We start from the raw sequence: 20,709 nt of genomic DNA on the forward strand, positions 1-20,709 counted from the left end.
TCAGGCCCATACGTCTAATGGCAGAGATGTTCACTCTTGGAAAAAAGGATGGTGTGCCAGCTATGCACTTGGCATCGTACCCGGTGCTGGGGACACAGCAGTGAATGCACACTCAAGCAGCTCCTGCCCTCTGAACTCACTGTCTGAGTCATGAACACAGACACGAATCAAATGGTCACCCACAAATCCACGGAAAAGAGCAGATGTTTTTAGTGCAGGTGGGATGGGGAGCACGTTCCCGGAGCCAGGAGGGAATATGACAGGGAGCATGGCTTGTCGGGGGCCTAGGATGGGGCTGGACAGGTTCAGGGGCAGAGGGCGCCCTGGGCACGGTGCTCTCAATCCAGAACGCCAGGAGCAGGGGACAGAGCCGCACAAGCACCGTGTGTGTTTCTAAGGGTCCTGCTGGCCACGGTGGTGAACAGGTGGGGAGTGGCTCGGAGATGGCCAGTGCGGCCCACCGGACAGGCACTTCGGGCAGCGGATGGAGCAGATGGGGACAGTGGCTAGAGATGGCTGACTTTGGTTTCTTCGGTTTGCCTGGGTGGTGCTGGGCACTAATGGAAGTGAGCAGATTTACGTTGTTTGCAGACTTTGAGAAGAAGTTTTAAAGGACTTGTTCATGAGGAAAAATTCAAACGTGCACAGTAGAGAAAATAGAAGGAGCCCCCATGGTGATGGGCACCATCACTCCACTCACCAATTTGGTCCAGCCTTGCTCGCCTATTTCTCCCCGCCCCTTATCCTCCATTATTTGACGCTTCATTTCATTGCCTTCCTAGATATTCTTTTGTTTGGTTGGTTTTTTTAAAGATTTTATTTATTTATTTGACAGAGACACAGCAAGATCTTGACATATTTGAGACTTGGGGAGAAGTGGCTAAAGTAGTACCAGGTTCCCATCTGAGCTTCCCCCTAAGGTTATCTTACAGACTCATGGGACAGTTGCCAACACCAAGAAATTGGCATTCGGGTAGCGGCGCTGTTACCTAAGCCACAGATCTGAATCCAGTTTGGCTGTTAGTCTGAGTAGGTCTGCTTTCTGGACACATCGCGTCCGTTTCAGGACCCCCTCCAGCCTGGAGGCCCTCATGGCATTTGTTGTCACATCTCTTGTACTGTCCAGTCTGCAGCAGCCCCTTTCTTTGTCTTTTGTGACCTTGACGTGGAGCCCTTTCGAGGAGTGCCCGTGTCCTTCCAACACAACCCCTGTTATGTTTCAGTATTTCCTGTTTGGACCTACGAGCTGCCCTAGGCTCACCTTGTATTTTTTCTGCCCGGTCCATCCTGTCAGGGAGCCCTTGTTCCTTTTATTGGAGAATGGTGAAAGCAAGTAAGCCCGGGGCCCTGGGTGTGTGCTTGCTGTTGGGGCGTCCTTGTGGTAGACACAGCTAGGAAATAAGTGTATCTGTTCTCACACATGCATGCGCATCTATATTTATCTGTCCTGTATATCTATGAAAACCCGTGAGTTCATGCTGATACTTCTGATTCCAGTCCAATACCCCAAGGTTTATTCTAGCTTTCCTCTTTCCTTATTTATAACTTCTTTACCAGATAGTGAGAAGTCTGTGTCTGGTTATCCACAATACATTCAGACCTAGTACATAGAAAGTGGTTTCAGAATTGCTACCCAGTATCCCTGGGAGAAACAAATGTACTAGCTAGGGGATTGATGTCTGTGTGTGGCTTTCTTGTGTTTAGCCAAATAATAGGCAGTCAGAACCTTGTCTTCCAGAGCCCCTCCGCTGGCTCCTCTCTCCTCTGCTCCCTTCCCTCTGACAGTTCCTGTCTGCATCATGCCTGTAGGAGCCCACCTGGGCTACATGGCATTCCTGTTGTATGTCTCATGTCCTTGCTTCCAGTTCTAGTGTATGAGAAATTCGGTTCAGTGTCTGTGGAGGGTAATGAGTAGTCTGGAGGGGAAAATGAAATTGTGTTGCGGTTAAAATCTGAAACAAATCCAGGAGAGCCAGAACCCCCAGCCTCCCTATAGAATTGGTCTTGGTGTTGCTCAAGTAAATGTGGGAGTTGCTTCGGAGAGTTGCTACCAAGTATGCATCAGAGCCTGAAGAGCAACTTGGTAACAGTTGCCGCTGACTGCCAGGTGACTCCGTTTGCTACATGTCGATACACTGTGTGCTCGGGTCAGCAAGGCTGACCGGCCGGTAGATGAGGCTGGCGGGCGGCCTCCCAGGACAAGCACTGCGGCCCTCATCAGAGCAGTCGCTCCACGCAGTCCGCTTGTGGTGTGGGCTCTCCCCACAGGCAGTGTGGCCTCCCGATTCCAGTTTTCCAAAAAGTATTCTTCTCTTCATGATAAAGGGAATACATCTCATCTCAAAGCATTTAGAAGATACTGACATAAATAGAAAAAAGTCACCCCGTAATAATCCTTGGGAGGGAGCGTTAACACGTGTGAGGTTATTTCTAGACGTTTTTTCCTCTTCTTCCACCCACCCCTGCCCCCTTCTCAACCCCATTCATGACCTTCATCCCAGTCTGCTCTTCCAGTGTGAAAGGGGGGCAGGCAGATAGTGGTTCCGCTCAGAAATCCGTCTCACGTTAGCAGTGAGGATCCGGGCACCACCCCAAATTATTACTTTCCTTACTCATAAGTTTAAGGCATCAGACATTTTTTTTCTTGTCTTTTTTTTTAAGATTTTATTTTTGAGTAATCTCTACACCTGTGGGCCTTGAACTCACAACCCTGAGCTCAAGAGTTGCATGCTCTTCCAACTAAGTCAGCTGGGCGCCCCTAGACTTTTTTACCCTACATATATATAGACAGTTGGGATTCACCTGCATTTCTAAGTTTATGTTGCTGCTGCTCACCTCGTATCTGGAGCATTTCTGAGTGCTGTTGATCTGCGTGTGGGGCGGAGGGACCCGTGTTTAAAGTGAAAAGATGATGGCCGTACCCGCGGGTCAGGTGGTGGCTTCCTTCGGAACACAGGCCGGGAGCACAGGCAGCTGGGGCCTGATGCCCGACTCCGGGCCCCCTAGCTGTGCGGCACTTCTGTGCCTCGGTCTTCTTGTGAGGTGGACTGGGTGTAGAAATTCCCCCCGATTTGGGAAGATTCAGGGGATTATAAATGGCTGCCTGGCCTGCGGCAAGCAGTCCTGTTAGCTGCTGGTTTCAGGGTCCTTCTTCTTCCATGTACGTCTAGCACACCCCCTTTCCTTCAGAGCACTTTTTTGGTCCCAGGGGAAGTGTTGAGGGGATGATTTGGTGTCTGTCTCTCACTAACTAGAAGCTGCCAGAGGGCAGGACCTGACACGGTTCCTGGTTCAGAAGAGGTGGAGGCAGAGGGTGCGTGTGTGCGAGTGCATGCACGTGTGTGTGTGTGTGTGTGTGTGTGTGTGTGTGTGTAGGGTGGGGGACTAGACTGCTTAATAAGACCACATAGGCACTGAGGTATAAACAGTTAATGCTAAAACATGTCTTCCCCAAGGGGTTGATCACAGAAGCCCCTCTAGTAAGCTGACTTCATTCATAAGGGTGGGGGGGGGGCTCCAGGACATCTGCTGAGCACCCGCTGTGTGGGTCCATACCCCAAGGCTAACAGTAGAGGGTCCCTGGGTTCACATCCTGGCTTCTCTCATCACACTGGCTCTCGATGAGGAAACATTTATGAGGTGGGGATAATGAAAGTACCAATTTTAGTTATTATAATGAATATTAATATAAAATTACATATCCTAGAATTATCAGGATAATGAATGTGGTACATTTTATATACAATATAGAGACATTTAGTTATAACAAATAACTCGATATATTTATTCATCTTAATTCTGGATCATCATGATTGTTAATTATGTAGAATAATTAATTGTTCTATCATAATTAACAGTCATTACTGTGAAAGGAAAATGGGTTACTACATGGAAAATGCCTCCTGGTGCCTAGGATGTGCTCAGTACATGTTACTTATGAGAGCGATTATGTTAGTGGGTAGAAGAAATGGCATGGCTCCTTTGGTGGGGGAGTATGCCCTGCTTGGGGAATTTAAAAATTGCGCTGCATGGTAAGTTTGTGCCAGTGTTGTGTGTTGCCTGAGGCTGGTGAGGGCTGCAGAAAGCAGGGTGCTGATATGGTAGGTGGTGGGGTTCCTTGGGGAGCTCTCGCTGTGGCCTGGATGATGGGCCGCAGAAATTGTGCAGAGCTCGGTTATGGGGTGCCCATGCAGGGATGTGGATGACTCAGTGCAAATGCTGTATAGTCCCCCGAAGATCCCACACTGAGTCCTACAGGACGGCGCGTCCGTCTGTCCACGGAATTTTCCATCATGCTCCTGAAAGGCACATCTCCCGGCTTAGCTGCTTCAATTAGAGATTGCAAACCGACACAGAGGAGTGTGGCACGTGTTTCTCGTAAAACACCCTTCTTTGAACGGGAACAGATTTTTCTGATTCTTGTAAGTGACTCTTCCCGTATTCGGTCCTGGTTGTTTGGTTGGACGCTGTCAAAGTTGTTTTCTAAACAAAGCCCCAGAAGAAACAAAGCAGACACGTTTGTGCTGTAACTCAATAGTGTGTCTTAATTGGAAACAGACCTTGGTGTGGAGGGGCTCTTAGGTGCAGGAAAGGGGGATGTCTCTGCCTGTAACAAAGTAGAGACCTGGAAACGGACACTTGCAGGAGGCTTGTCTACATTTTAAAAACAAAACAAAACAAAACAAAACAAAACAAAAACCCCCAAACCACTCTGGACGTGTTTAAACTTCATGTAACCTGTGTTTCTCGCATGCGCCCCCCTGCCCCTGAACTTGCTGCAGTCTGCAGACGCGATTTCTGACCTGACGTGTGCCCTGTAATATCGGCTGTTGGTCAGGTAGCAGAGAGCTTCCCTTTTCATTTTGGTACTTTGGCTTTGAGTTCGAGCTGCCGCCGCTGCTCAAGTAAGATTTCGGTGTCACGGAAGCTGTGCTGCGTGCTAGGCAGGCACCGCTGGTTCCAGCGTGGCCCGAGAGCAGCCGCCTTGTGGACCCCGGGACCGAGAGCAGGTGCGGACAGCTGGTGGCATCAGGCCTGCTCCTGGGCCATCAGGACCTGAATCCTGCACAGTGCCCTGTCACCATCCACGTCATTACATTCTTGTTTATTTTAAAAGTGGTCTGTTTTAAATGCTTGCATTTGGCAAATCATGGTCTTTAGCTTTAAAACTATTTACAGCATGATTACAGGACCTAGGAGACAGTTAATAGTGGAAGTGTGCGGAAGGTAGTGAATAGGTGCGTGGCAGGGACCCTCATGGATGGCCACAGGCCTGTGTGTGATGAAGATGAGGAGGGGAATCACACGCGTGCAGTTGGAGGCTCAGGAAGTGACTCGAGCTGCAGAGGGAAGTGGCCGGGGGTGAGGGAGGAAGTCAGGTCACTAACAGCAGCTCATATGGGTGTCCTGCCTGCTTGTGTACCGTGCACCTGTGCAGTGCTTTAGGAGTGTTGACATGACCCTAGCTGGTACTGCTGGTTAGGAAACTGAGGCACACAGAGGTGCAGGGCACAAAGCAGGAAGTGCCGGAGCCCAGAAATGGAGCTGGGCACCCGTCTTGCACGTTCCAGGACCTTGACCCGTGGGTGTCGTCAGGACAGGCCAGTGCACCTGTTCCGGGGGTTGAACACACGCGGAGAGTAGCTTGCGTTGCTTTGCCATAATTATTGCAAATGTAGAGGACTCTTTGAGAGAACTCTTTGTGGTAGCATAAACTTCCCCAAGGAATAAAAAGAAAAAATTGACTTGGAACTAGTGGGTTTGGATTTTCTAGTATTTTGTTTTATTTTTATTTTTTAAAGATTTTATTTATTTGACAGAGAGACACAACGAGAGAGGGAACACAAGCAGGGGGAGTGGGAGAGGGAGAAGCAGGCTTCCCGTGGAGCAGGGAGCCCAATGTGGGGCTCGATCCCAGGACCCCAGGATCATGACCTAAGCTGAAGGCAGACGTTTAACCAACTGAGCCACCCAGGCACCCCTTCTATATGCTTTTCTGAAGGATGATGACCAGAATTGGGTAATAGGATGTAAGGCCCTTTTTGAAGCAGAGCTTCTGGATCCCTGGATGATCTCCCCCTCTTTTTACATCAGAACAAAAAGGGCTGCACTTATGGGGGTGGCCCAGTGAGCCATGGTGGCTGTTTGGGGTGCCCCTGGCCTGTGCTTTATGTTGCTCACCGTGGTTTGTGCACTGACCTTCACGTAGCCTGTGTCATGGTAGTGCATCCGCACGTTGAGCTCTGTTTCCGCTGTGGGCTGGTGGCATTGCCGTCTGTGCGTGCAGTTGGCACGTTAGTGCAGGGGCACAAGGGGACCTGAATTCGGTGGTGGGTTGTTTTAAGATTGAGCTATAAAATAGGAAGGCAGACTTCTTAGCATTTCCAAAAGCCTGCAGATGATTTCCTCTCCCCTCTTGCTGGGATCACCTCCGACCGAGCCCCCAGGGCTGGTGAGGACCAGTCATCAGGCCTGTAATCCTCCAGCTTAGGAGCTGGGCGAGAAAGCTGTTTGCTCACTGGAAGTGGTGAAGAGCACCTGTTTGCGCAAATCTTTTCCCTGGTGAAATTTTATGTATTTTGAAGTGAATGATGTTTGCTGCTTTTGAGTTGAGCACTTGATAAATAGTTGTTTCAGCTGAAGTAACTGAATAAACTTGGAGGTAATGTGATGATTTGCCAAAGCCTCCCCCTCCCCCCTCCAAAAAACGGTATCAGAACTATGCACTGGTCCCTATATTACAAGACTCGGACAGGTCACTGTTCACACAGACTGCGTACTCGCCTCCCTCTCCATTCTGGGTGGTTTCTATCGAAGGAGAATACTAACCCAGTGAATCCAAAGACATTTGTAAATGAACTTCAGGCACTGAGGTGTACCGTGGGTCCTTTCGCTTGCTTTGGAACAAGCATGGACTGTTTCCAAGTTTATTAATGATCAACTCTGTGTTTGTTCTCTCGACACTTTCTGTGTTCCTGTTTCCCTCTTCTGGTTGGCAGTTTCCTAGAGAGAGAGGACTATGTGGTGCAGTCTGGCCTTCTCCCGCCCGAGTCAGCGGGATGCGGCATGGCATGGGAGCTGGGCGGGAGCTCTGCCGGCCGGGCCGGGGTGGGCCCGCCAGGCCTCCGCCAGCTAACCCGTGCCGCTGCTGTGGCCCCCGTCTGGCGGAAACCTGGCCCCACACGTCTGCGGCCCCTCAGCAGTTGGGGTTTTCGGCGTGCCCGTGAGAGTTGCATCTGTTGCCATCGTTCCAGAGAGACCTGAGCAGAGACACTGGGTTTTCACAAGACAGTCTGTATGACAGCCTGAGCCGCAAAATGAGAAGTGCAGGCGGTGGTTCTGAAAGCCTTCTGCCTCAGGACCTCTGCGTGGTCTCAAGATGATCAAGGGCCCCAAAGACCCTTTGTTCATGTGGGTTCTGTTGATGCTCATCGTATTAGAAATTTAAACCAAGGAGTCTAAAAAATAATGTGCCATAAAGACAATGAGAAATCTGATATGTTTATCTAGATCGTATTTTTATGAAAGATAATTTTTTAAAACCAAAAAAAGAAAAATGTAGTGAGGAGCGATATTGTTTCATACTTCTTGTAAATCTCAAGGTTGGGCCAAATACAAGCAGCAGTTGGCTTCCCACTGAGTCTACTGGAATTTGTTGTTTTTGTTCAAGTATAAGGAAAAAAATCTGGCCTCACGCAGATATGTAGCTGAAAGGGAGGAGTATTTTAGTAGCCTTTTCAGATAATTGTGGATATTCTTCTTTGCTACCACACCAAAACTCAACCAGTAGTAGTTTGTTTCTTTGTTTCTTTGTTCCTTAGAAAGAGCAGGAGTGGGTGCAAGCTGCCAGGAGGGGCAGAGGGAGAGGGAGAAGCCGACTCCTGAGCACAGAGCCTGACAAGGGGTTTGATCCCACGACCCTGAGATCACGACCTGAGCCGAAATCCAGAGTCGGACGCTCACCGACTGCGCCACCCAGGCGCCCCGTGCCCAGTCGCAGTTTCGTACAAGCTGGTGGCAGTGCGGGGTCTGAGACCACGCGGGATGTGGTGTGGTTGGATGCTTAGCTGGGTGTGATCCCTGAGGTCATGCAGCATCATTGGACAGCATTGCTCTCCTGAGTTGGGCGGGTTTTCCAGACATTGGCTGCGTCATTGCACACAGACACACATCCGGTTCATGGATGTCACCATGCATCTTAGCAGAAGTCTTTCAGGATCTGGAATCCTGAAGCTTATGGTGGTGACAAGTCTCCCACCATTCGCATTTTTGCATGCAGGCTTGAATTGCATCATTGCAGACGGGGGGGCTGTTTTCTGGGAGCGGCAGGCCACTGGGTCAGTGCTGAGGAAGTCTGTCCACCACCTGAGCCATCTTCCCTGGGAAAGGAAGCTCAGCTCCCGGCCTGACACTCACCCCAGTACTTTTCCTCCAGACGGCGAGACGGCCACCACATTTAGGGTGACGCACACTTCCTGTTTCCTCACACAGATATGAGGAGGCTGAAGAGTCAGAGTTTCATAAAATGAATGCTTTTTCCTGCTTCAGTAAGAACATTTCTAGGTAAACTGGCTTCCCCCCCCCTTCACGGCGGAGCTGTGTTCTGGCGCTGAACCATTGCCTCGATTGGAGCCAGCACCTGCAGTTTTCTGCTCTTGAACCTTCCGTGTACAGAGAGTATTATGTATTGGGACAAAAATACTTCTGGCCTTGGGAAACCCCCTTAGTGGCTCCTGGGCCCCCCCCAGGAATTCCTGGGGCCACTCTGAGAATTGCTGAGTTACGAGAATCCTAAATTCTGTTCTCTCTCCCTCTGTGGAATGATCTGTGTGAATATCTAATGGCAGAGACTGTTAGAGAGCCCACTTACATTAAGCTGCATCCTGCCTTACAAACATGTTTTAATGAAACTGCCCCAGGAGGGGGTCAGCTTTGGAGGGCGGGTTCCTGTGTGCAGCCTGGCTGGCCTGACCAGCCAAGTGAGGGCCTGAGAGGTTTGGGGGCTGTGCTTGTGTCTGCCAGGTCTCTGGGAGGCCTGCTCCTCGGAGCAGGTGAGAGTGGGTAGGAAGAGGGCTCCCCGTCTCTGGTGTGGAAGGAAATGGGGCCCATCGGGCTGGGTGGGTGTTTTCTTTTGGGTTGTTGGTGAAGGAGCTGGGCTCCCCTCAGGTCTCACAGACTTCTTTTTGAAAAGAGGCAGCTTCACTGAGCGGTGTCTTTAGTTTGGCAAATTCTATTTGTGCTTTTTGTGGAAGTGCTTGTAAAATTGTTCTGTTGAGAGATCTTCTGTCTTTACCAGCTGATGCAGATGGGTTTTCCTAGTTATTTAAGTACACATGGAGTTGGGGGTTCATCTGAGAGAGGCTAGCAGTCTGGAAATGGCTTCCATTCCGGGCTAGTACCCAAAATTAGTTAAAAACATTTTCTTGGGGCATGGAAAGAGAGCCCCTTCCCTGCCACCTACCCTGTCGGTTCCTTGTTGCCACTGTATTTAAACTTAGTGTCTTCTCCCCTTCTCCCATGGGATGGCCAGAAGCCCACTCGGGGATTTGTTGGAGGGTGTGCTCAGGTAAAGCTTGGTCCCTGTGGCAGCAGTTTAGGATGGTGTGTATGTGCTTTTGCTAGTAGCTTCTGACCTGCTCTAGAAAAAAGATGAGTGAATGGTGTGACCCACATAGAGGAAAGTGTTCTAATTGATTCTTAACCAGCAGGCATTTACCTCCGAGTGTTTGAAGACTGTTGGAAGAGAGCTTGCTAACTGATGTGCCGCCTTGTCATAGCCCTGGCCCCAGGACAGGACAGAAACCTTGCAGTCTGTTGCCAGGACTGGTGCAGGGCCCTCCGCTCGTTGGCCCCCCGTGCTCCTGACCTGTGTCTCTGCCGTCTCTCACTGTGCCTTCCTTCCTCGGTGTTTGGATTACCTGCCATGTGCTGAGCCCTGTGCTAGATGCTGAGGAGAGGCAGACCCACACAGAGGGTTTTTGCTCTCGGGGAGCATGTGACCTGGGCAGGGGGCGAACAGCTGGGGGACAGATAGGTAGTGCGTCTGGTGCGCGGAGGCTGTGGTTAGGATGGTTAGGGAGGTGGTGTTGGACAGCAGAGCCGGGCGCCATGGGGACCACAGGGCAGGCAGAGCTCTCCAAGCCCCACGTGGCCGGAGCAGCGGCCGGAGGGCAGAGGCAGTGGGCAGGGGGCCACTGTGCCCTGCTGTGGTCACTCTGCCTACTTGGCCATTTGCAGAGGTTGCCAGCTATTTATAGAACACACTGTAAGCCCCTGGAGCCTGGCGTCACGACCCAGTATGACCTCACCAGGCCCATGCCAGCCTCTTGCGCTTCTGCCCTCATGCCCTTTGTGCTTCTGGTTGTGCTGCCTGTGGGTCCCCTGGTCGTGGTGCCCGTCCTGCACACGCATTTCCTGCTGATGGAAATTCCTTCTTTCCAGGATCTGCTTGCTCAAAGTGGGTTTCTCATGAAGCCTTGCCAAATAGCTAAGTAAGAATGCCTTGGTCTTTCGTCCAGTCAAAAGCTTATCTCATTCCCCCAGGACAGACTGACCCCACCTCCCTGACCCCTGTGCTGCTGGAGCCCCCCACGGTCAGCATTCATGGAACCAGCCAGCAGTGGCTGGGGTCCCTGGGAGGTGATGTCAGCAGGTCCCACCTGGTGGGCATAGAGAGAAGTCACGGTACAGGGAGAGGCACCAGTGAGAAGGAGGAGCACTGGATGCTGTGGATGGACAGATGGACGGATGAGGTCTTCGTGGTCGCCTCCTCTGTTCAGCTGTGCTAGTCCTGCATGGGAGGACTCTTCCCGGGGTCACTCTGACTGCCCGTGGGACCATTTGGGCATTCAGAACACTCTGCTCTGTGACCCAGCAGATGACCCCAATATCACTCTTTGGAGCGTTTGGAAAGTAATAAATCCGCAGAGAAGTCTGTCCCTTACTGCTCTCACCTGGCTCCCTGAGCATTTAGGACTTCTGGGTGTTTCAGGAATGGTAGATCAGTGGCCCCAGACCACAGACGCTCGCCTGGCCAAGCAGAGGACTCCGTGGTTTTCCTGGAGCGAGCGAGCCACTCTGGGCGAGGTTCCCTCAGCCCACGACTGCTCCTTGGGGTTTCGGCAAGTGCCGTTGGCTTGGGCCCTCTGCCGTGTCCCTGCCTGCAGGCAGCCTGCGGGGCCAGAGGGGCCGCGGGAGGAGGGCCCAGAGACTCTGGCGGGGCTCCACTGCTGATGGGAAGAGGAGCGTAGGCTGCTGGGGCCAGTGGTTGGTGCAGGGCCAGTGTTCTGACCTTGGAATGCAGTGGGGGGCACCCCCAGAGTGTGTGCTGAGTGGCAGAAAGGAGGCGTGTTCATGGAGGGAAAGAACAGGCCAAAACCCACGTTCGGAAGCTTAGCCCTGCCTTGTATAACACGAACGCTCGAAAAAACAACAGCTTTATTTTTTCAAGATCTAGCTCACGAAGCCCCAAATTACCACTGTATTTTTATGTGTTGTGGTTAAAGATGTGCAGGATGTGTTGGTGCTGATAACTCAGGGAGGCAGGCATACTCCCCGCTGCAGCCTGCCAAGGAAAGTCCTGGTTCCTGTGCAAGGGCGTCAAGGTGCTCAGTGCTGAGAGCACACAATGATTAAACACTAGCCCAGGGCGTGTAACGTACATATAACCTAAAGTTCACCATTTTGCAGCACGCCATCAGTGGCCTTAAGTAGTTCACGGTGTTTGTGACCACCGAACCTTGTCATCCCCCCGGAACAGAGACCCCGTACTCATTGGCTGCCTCTCTCCTCTCCGCTCCCCCAGCTGCTGGCAACCGCTAGTCTGCTTTCTGCTCAATGTAGTTCCCCATTCTGGACATTTCATGCGAGTAGAATCATACAGCATGTGGACTTCCGTGCCTCTGGTGTCACCTAAGAGTATCTTCAAGGTTCCTCTGTGTTGTAGCAGGTTATCAGTACTTTTTTCCTTTTAATGGCTGACGCCTATTCCATTGCGTGGATATACCACATTCTGTTTTATCCATTCATTTGACAAGACATTTGGGGTTGTTTCCAATTATTTTAATTATAAAATTCTTAATTTTCTGTGCTTTAAAGCTTTGCCAAAATTATAAACGTGTGTGACAGTCTTATCAGGGGACATACAGGGCAGTTTTCCCATTTTTTCCATGCTGTGCTGGGAGCATCAGCTTCTGGATGGTGTTAGAGTTGGTCCATGTTCGCTTTGTGGGAAGGGAGAGGGGCGGTGAGAGCTGCAGGTGCCTGTGTGTGAGCCCCCTCGTGTTGGAAGCGGTCTGCTGAGGGATCTCACCAGCCCCCGTCGAGAGTTTGGAATCTGCCTGCTTCCTTTATTTACTTATTTTTTTAAAAAGGTTTTATCTATTTATTTGACAGAGAGAGAGAGACAGCGAGAGCAGGAACACAAGCAGGGGGAGTGGGAGAGGGAGAAGCAGGCTTCCCGCTGAGCAGGGAGCCGGATGTGGGACTCCATCCCAGGGCCCTGGGATCATGACCTGAGCCTAAGGCAGACGCTTAACGACTGAGCCACCCAGGCGCCCTGGAATCTGCCTGCTTCCTTTAGGCAAATCGAAATGTAGTTGATGTTCGGAAGGACATTGTGCATTGATGTTTTTTCGCTGTGTATGTGATTGTGGGAACATCTTACCGTATTTTTCGTAAGCCTGTCTGAGTTGTAAATTTCTACTGTGAACATAGCAATTTATAATCCTAAAAAGAGGACATTCTGCATAACTTGTTGTATTGGTCATATTTAGTATATTTGCAGACTTGAAGGCAGGGAATATTAATAGCAGAGTGGGGCAAACCGTTATTTTTGACACTGCATCACCACACGGGAGTTCACTGGCCTGGCCCCGTACTGACGTCCTCGGTGAGCCTCCCTGCCAGCTTCCTGTGCATGAGAGCCACGAGGTTTCCCATTCTCGCTTCGCTCTCAGGCCGCTGTGGAGGCCTCCGAGCAGGCTACTCACTTTCCCCCTATAGCCTGCAAGGCCCCTTTCAGCTTCGGCAGCCGTGTGTCATCACTGGTGTTCCCGCCCAAGTCTACAGTCCGGGGGGAGGTGGCCGGAGGCGGCATTCGCTGGGCCCTCGCCCTCGCGCCACGGTGGGGGCCAAGCTGGCCACCACATTCTGAGCAGCCCGAACCCCTGGGGACAGCCCCAGCCCCCCCCCCAACCCCCATCCCCATCCCCAAAAGATGCACGCGTGCTCATCCACACCGCCTGCTGCGGCCAGATGTGTGCCCTGCCCCCAGCCCGTGAAGAGCCCGGGCGGACGTCTCGTCCGGCTAGTCCTGCCCGCCCTGAGCATCCACTCCTGTGCTGTTACGTCTTTTAGACTTTCCGCGGAGCTTCTGACTTCCTAACGTGTGCAAGCTGAAATTCTGATGGCCCCTAAAGCACTCATCTCTCAGCTCAAGCAGCATTAACACGTGGCCAGTTTTATTTCCTTACAGGAGCAGTTTGAAGGAAATCCTGCCGGTCATCCTTTATCCACACATACCTCAGTGTGGTCGCTAACAAACGTGGAATCACGGACAGGGAGGTCCGAGAGTGTGTGTCCCTAAGGCTGCTCCTTAGCGTCGCATAGATGGTCAGTGCCCTGGTTTCCTGCTTGCCTCAGAATTGCTTTTATTGCTGGTGTGTTTGAATTAGTGTCGGTACGCACAGTCAGCCAAGAATTCCAACGCACTTGAACGTGGCTGCTTGTGTCACTGTCATTTCCGCGGAGGTTAACTCCTGGCTAGGAGCTGCTGCCCATGGGGCCGTGTCTGCTTCCGATGTTCCCCACGGCGCAGAGCATATGTTGGACACTCGGTGGTTTTAGGGACGCGTGTCTTTCACTGCATCATCTACGTAGTGCCCCCAAAACTGTAGCTTCAGATAGCCTCTGCCGTGGGCCGCTGTGGGCCGCCGTGGGCTGGCGGGGCCAGGTGCTCTCATGGGTCTGACGCCTGGCGGGGGGGGGGGGGACGGGGGGGGGTGCGGCCCTCAGCGGCTCCATGCTGTCTCCTCCCCCCAGGGCAGGAATCCTACAGGAGTAAGTGCAAACACACAGTTCTTCCGAAAGCCCCAGGCAGCCCCAGATACTCGCTCCTGGTTGTTGGCCAGGGCAAGCAGGTGGATAGTGGGCTGTGTGACCGCGAGCTTGTTCCTGGAACGAGCTCCTCATGGGGAGTCTGTGAAAGCTACCACGTCGATGAACGTCAAACATATTGTGTTCAGTGAAAGAAGCCACATATACGAGTCCGTTTATATGAGATGTCCGGAGTAGGTAAATCCACAGGGACAGGAAAGCAGATCAGTGGATCAGTGGTTGCCAGGGGCTGAGGATAGGAGGGAATGGGAAGGAAGTGTGTGGTTTCTTTTTGGGGTGGTGAAAATGTCCTGGAACCAGACAGTGGTGCTGGCCACACAGCACCGTGAAGGCACTAAAGCCATTGAACTGTGCACTGTGAGATGGTTAAGATGGTCCATTTTATGCAGATTCCTGAATCCAGATTTCCAAGCTCAGCTGTGAGCTGTGAAGGTACCAGCGTACTTCATGTTAAGGTGTGCATTTTTGATTGTCTCATGACCAACCAAAAGTGACATCAGGATCCCACCTTATGCTAAACAGGGTCCACCAGGACACAGGAGACCTCAACTCTAGTTTTCACCAGCTGCAGAGGGTGCCGGGGAAAGCGGCCCCCTCCCCCTGCCTCACAGATATCAGATGAATCAACATCTAGGTAGTGGCTGGAGCCTGATGTAGGTGGAAAAATGCCATAATTGTGCAGGGTCCTGCATCTGGCACAGTCCATCATTTAAGATAGGTGTAAGTATCACTAATTTCTTTTCAGTCTTTGGAAGAATGCAGAGTACATTTCTATTTATGTTAAATTGTGGGCTTGTTTCTCTTATGGAAGAATTGATTAAAGAGGCCCAACAGCCCTGGGGATTTTATCTGCTTGATTTTCAACAAATTTACTCCTAATTAATTATTCCGACTCAAAAAAAAAATTGTACCTCTACAGGATGCCGGTATTTAGAAGTGACATTTCAAATATCTAGCTGTACAAATTGAGAGAATTTTCTGATGTCTCTCATTTGGTAAATTTGCTTTTAAGTATCCCCTCAGGGAGTTGTACTCATTCCAAGTGAGGGGATTACAGTTGAATTAGCACTCCCTCCGATTGGATTGAGCCACAGGTATCTGAGGCAGGAGCCTTGCTAAAGCACGAAGGAAAATTTGACTGGAAACAAAGCTAAAGCTTCTGTTACTTAATCTTTTCAGATGCTTTTCTTGGGATAAGGAACATTCTGGGATTTGTTTGTTTGTTTGTTTTGGTGATAGCACCATGATATTTACTATTGAATGTGTGCCTTGTTTTGTTAACGTTAAAATAACACTACTTTTCACAAAATAGAGGGATTGTAATTGCAAATAAACATGGGAGTATTCTTACACTCAAGTCCCAGCGGAAGTGCTTGATTGCTAAATATATTGCGAGGAGAGGAAGTATTTTTATTTTCCTTTTTGGTGGCAGCGTAGTAGACGTGACCCCACAGGTACCCAGCCCGGGAATATCTTGATGTGTAAAAAGAATCTGTGTTTATCACAAAAAAGATATAAACAGAAGCCGAAGTTTTCCCTTCATAATATTGATTTTTTAACCTCTCTTACTCTCTTTAAAAAAAAGGACCAGGGCACCTGGGCGGCTCAGTCCACCAGTGAAGCGTCTGCCTTCGGCTCCGGTCATGATCGCAGGGTCCTGGGATCGAGTCCCGCATCGGGCTCCCTGCTCAGCAGAAAGCCTGCTTCTCCCTCTGCCCCTCCTCTCTTCTCTGCTCCTGCGGGTGCTTTCTCTCTCTCAAATAAATAAATAAAATCTTTAAAAAGAGGAGCGGGGATTCTTCTGTGTTCATTGTAGAAAACACTGGCTACAGAGGGACGGAGTCGTTGGGCCGCACAAAGTCCCGGAGAGTCTCCCTGGGTGTTCAGGCCTAGCCACCCTGCTCTGACCAACGGGGGTGGGGTGGGGGCGGGGGCGGGGGGGGGCCAGGGAGGAAACGGGCGCCCGCTGCAGGGCCGTGGAGACAGGCAGAGCCGGCGGTGGGGGGGGGGGGCGATGGCGCAAGGAGGGCTCTCTGAGAAGGCACCACTTGAACACAGACCTGGGAGCTAGCGAGCCGCAGGGCGTCTGGGGGAGGAAGGCCCCGGCAGAAGCGGGGGCAGGGGGCAGAGGGAGAGCAGGAGATGCGGGGAGGCTGGAGCCCGCCGCTCCCCACTCCTCCCCTGAGACAGGATGCCTCCGGTGGGTTTGAGCAGAGTCTGCCCTCCAGCCCCTGGCTGCTGTGTAGACGCGGGGGTGGGGGTGGGGGTGGGCGTGGAGAGAGGACCGGTTAGGATTCGCGGAATAATCCCCTGGGAGGTAGCGAGGGTTCGGACCGGTATACTCGCAGTGGAGAGGGGGAAGCTGATGGATTCTAGGTCCGTGGTACTTGTCTTAAAGGTGGAGGCAGGCAGATTTAGACATGGTCTAGACGTGCGGGAAAGGCAGGGGTGACAACGTTGTGGCCCTGAGCAGTGGCCTGATGATTGAGATGAAGACACGGGGTGTGTGTGTAAGAGAGAGAGAGAGAGAGAGAGAGGGTCTTGGTGACTCTGTCAGGTGGGTTTGGAGGAGTCGGGGATCTGCCTGGTTTGGGGAGGGGCAGAGAGAATGGCAGGACAGGAGGTGGAGCCACCTAGTGTGACCAAGTCGGAATTGGGAGAGAGGGAGGGCAAGGCAGTGGTGTGAGCAGGGGCGTTCGTGGGGAGCAGGTCTGAGGGACGGCAAGAGTCGACCTGGGACACGTAGAGTCTGTGGTGTCTGCTGGACCTCAGCTGGAGGGCAGCAGGAAGTTCCCAGGGGCGTAGGGACAGGAGAGGCATCCAGTGGTGGTCAGGATATGGAGAGTGCTGGCAGCCATTTGGCTAGGTGAGATCACCACAGGCCTGCTGTGGATGGTGCACGGGAGGGTGGATGGGGAGAGCTAGTGAGCAGGGTCCAGGACTAAGAGGCAGGAAGGTAGGAGGAACCAGGAGCAGCTGGATGCAGCCAACGCTGGACAGAGAAGGAGCGACCCGCTTACCGTCAGGGGCTGCCAGTGGCACAGGTGGGTGGAGGGTTGTCCACGTGATGTGGTGACCTTGCAGGAGCCGCTCCGTCTGTGTGAGGGGGACACCGGTCCGCCTGAAGAGCTGGGGAAGAATTAGGAAGCAACTGAACACAACCAGTGGATCAATGGTTGGCACAGAGTGGGAGCCAAAGATTGTTTTGCTCCTGGAGTCTGTTGGGGTTCACTTTTTACCTGTGAACATCTTTGTGCTCGTTCTGTAGAGTTTCTCCAAGAGGACACTCCCAGGTTGAGAGTTACTTTCTTTTCACACTTCGGCAGTATTACTTCGGTTTTGGGGCAGTTTTGCAGTCAGCTTCTGTCTCATCTGGGTTGCTTTATGGCTGATCTGTGTTTTTGTCTCTCATGCCTTAGAACATCTTTTCTCGGTCTTTGTCTCATTTTGTTTAAAATGGAAGTAAGTGCAGCGTGTTGGGCTCCTGTCGGGAATAGCCCGCTGGAGAGGGGAGGGTTATGACCGAAGGAGGAATTGCTGGAGCCGTGTCCCTGACTTCAGGCACCGATCTGCAGGTGGGGGGCTGGGCCCGGCGAGGACACCATAGTTCTTCCGGATGACAGAAGCTCACAGAGGTGGGGGCCTGGGGGGGGGTGGCTCTTCTGGGGGCTGTGAAGCCCTCCCTGAGTCCGAAGCTGAGGGGAGGGTGTGGGAAGAAGGTGCTGGACGTTTGGCCTGGATTGGACAGGCTGCTGGTGGGGTCACGGGAGGCCGGAGGTCTCTACAGAAGTGTGGGGGCAATCAGCAGCATGGTGTTGGTGTCACACGTGGGGCCCAGGTTCAGGCCAGCATTGCATCAACCCTGGATCCCTGGGGAGCCCGCCTGTGCTCAGCTGACCAGCTTCTCGTTTTGTTTTCTTTCTGCCCGTAGGTAGAGGTGTCCCTGTGAGCCCTGCAGCACATCCGAAAGCCCGATTCTTCTGGGCGCTTTGCAGCGGGACGTCCCTTCCCTGTGTTGGGCTGTGTGCTGTTGGCAGCCTGAGACCCAGCTTTTCCAGGCCTGTTGTTAGTGTCCCCCATTTCCTTGGGTGAGGACGTGATTGACAGAGGTCTCCTTCCTTGACAGCATGGGTATTTAAGATGTGCTCGTATGGCCTTCTTTGTTGTCACAGGACTGAGTGGCAGTTGGACATCTAAACTGTACTGAATGGGGGGCCCTTGCAGGGAGCAGCACTTTGGCCAGGAAGATCTGGTTGATATGGCACCACAGAAACTCGGTGTTTGTTTCCGTTACCTGTTGCCGTGGGAAAAGCCCTCCAGACTGAGCAGCTTGAAGCAGCAACTGTTGTGCTCATGGACTCTATGGGTCAGAAGCGTGGACTGGACACAGACGGGAGACGCTGCTTCCCTGCTCCAGTATGCCTCAGCCGGGAGGGAGGGAGGGGGTGGCTCAGGGCTGGGGCCATCTGGAGACCTCTCCACCCACACGTCTGACACCCGGGTTGGGTTGACGCCAAGGCTGGTTTCAGTAGGGACTGTTGGCCAGAGTGCCCTTTTGGCCTCTCTGTGTGACTTGGGCTGAGTTCTTCGAGGAAGCGTGTCAGGAGGAAGTATCTGGAACGCAGACGTTCCCAGGGAGCGGGAGGAAGCTGCATGGCCTCTTCTGACCCAGCCTCCCAAATCCCCATCATTTCCATTTCTACCCTGCCCAGACTCAAGGGGAGGGGACGTGGACCCCAGCTCTCAATGGCAAAGGGTTTGAGCTGCTTTAAAACCGCTGCTGTGTTGTCCTTTCAAAACACTCAGCTAGGTCCTACATCACATTACGAGGCAGAGCCTCATAGCTGGCTGAGTGGCTCAGGATAGCCGTCAGATGCCTGGTGTCCATCAGATGCCTGGTGTTCTTGACCGACAGTGCATGGGAAAGCCTGATTCTGTGTGAGCGCTTTCAGCCCTCTGCCATCCCACGTTACAGCGGCTACGAGCTCCTTACCCTTCCAGTCCATCCTGATCCAGCCAGGCGGCCAGAGGAGGCCTTATGGCTCCTGGAAGGGTCCAGACTTTGGAATCAGAGGTGCCTGAGTCCAGGTCCTAGCTCTGCCACCATGGATCTGTGTGACCTCAGATAAGTCACTTCACCTGTGTCCGTCTGTGTCTCTTCTGCAAATTGGTGAAAATCCCTGCCTTGCCAGATGTGTTGCCAACATTACAGAAAAAGTGAGGTGCCATTTGGGCACCTGGCACTTAGATTATAATAATTGGGAGGCGTTGCTGGGGAGTATCCTTATCTAATTCAGCAATATCACTAATAGAGTTAAACATCACACCTTCTCAACTCTCGTAGGAAGTAACCACCCAGGATCTGGCTTCCCTTTTTTTTTTTTTTTTTTTTTAAGAGAGGGAGAGAGAGACAGAATCTCAAGCAGCCTCCACCCTACTGCAGAGCCCGATGGAGGGTTCAGTCTTGCGACCCTGAGACCATGACCTGAGCCAAAATCAAGAGCTGGACGCTTAACTGTCTGAGCCACCAGGCGTCCCTCCGGCTTCTTTTTCTATGAACAAGCGAACATTTCTTGGATCTTTAAGCCCCCTGTGGTGCTGACTTATCAGTGTGTGGCAGGGGTCTGAACAGAGAACGTTCATTAACACGAGGCCAGATGGCAGAGGCGATCACTGAGCACAAGACTAATTAATTGAGGTATCTTTCAAGCAGATTCAACCCTTGCCCCTCCTTCGTACCTGTGGTTTTTGTTGTTTGTAAATGGCATCTTTGTAAAAGTAATTTTCCTAATTAGTAGTTGTTCAGGTGTAGGAATGCAATGGATTTTTAGAGTCTTGTTTTTAGCAAGCTTGTTGAATTCTATTTAGTTCTAACCATTGTCTGTGAATTTCATTTTAGTTTTATACGGGAGACCGTGTCATCTACCTGTGGCGGTTTCGCGGTCTTGTTTCACGGCGTGTTGTTTCTTTTTGTTTTGTTACTGCCCTTGCTAACGTCTGTTGAAGTGGTGATTTCAAGCCTCACCGTTTGGTTCTGACCTCAAAAGAAATCTGTCTAATACTGCTTTAGTGGGAGTGCTGTTTTCAGGAGGTTTTTATTGGATAACCTTTATTAGGTCCAAGAAGTCCCTTCGAAGTTGCCAGGTTTGTCTGCTGGGTTTTCTCTTGTTGTCTAAACCGTGAGAGGGTCTTGGTTTTCAGACAGCGTAAGGAATGTTTGGCTGGGCCACTGTTAGGTCTGTGTGAACACTCTCAGCTAGAGGGCTGCCTGTACCTTACAGGCGGTGTGAATGCACATCCCTGTGAATGGGGGGCCCCCTCACCACAGGTTCTCGTGGCAGAGGCGCAGCCCATAGCTGACCACCCAGCTTCACAGGGCGGGCACCACAGCTCAGCCTCGGTTCCGTGGGAAGACCTGCAGCTCGGCTGCAAACCTCTGAAGTCCAAGGTCCTGTGGACTCTGGTGTCGGCAGCTACATGTGTGATAGAGGTGTTACAGAGGAGGGGGTGGGTTGGAGAACGTGGCGTGTTATTATCATGTTGCTCTGGTTGAACGGACTGAACAAGAGCACAGAGCCAGAGAAATAGGCAGTG

The 20,709-nt window shown here is 51.9% G+C and overlaps 1 protein-coding gene and 1 pseudogene across 1 annotated transcript in view; one reads left to right on the plus strand and one right to left on the minus strand.

Annotated features, from left to right (window-relative positions):
- AGO2 (argonaute RISC catalytic component 2) overlaps positions 1-20,709 on the plus strand; it is a 98,273-nt gene that overhangs the window by 13,557 nt on the left and 64,007 nt on the right. The window lies entirely within an intron of this gene.
- LOC114211211 (U12 minor spliceosomal RNA) lies at positions 2,532-2,629 on the minus strand (annotated as a pseudogene).

This window comes from Eumetopias jubatus, unplaced genomic scaffold (genome assembly GCF_037043125.1).
Source record: "Eumetopias jubatus isolate StellerSeaLion01/CBP00866 unplaced genomic scaffold, mEumJub1_p1.0 scaffold_4, whole genome shotgun sequence".
Classification (NCBI taxonomy): Eukaryota; Metazoa; Chordata; class Mammalia; order Carnivora; family Otariidae; genus Eumetopias; species Eumetopias jubatus.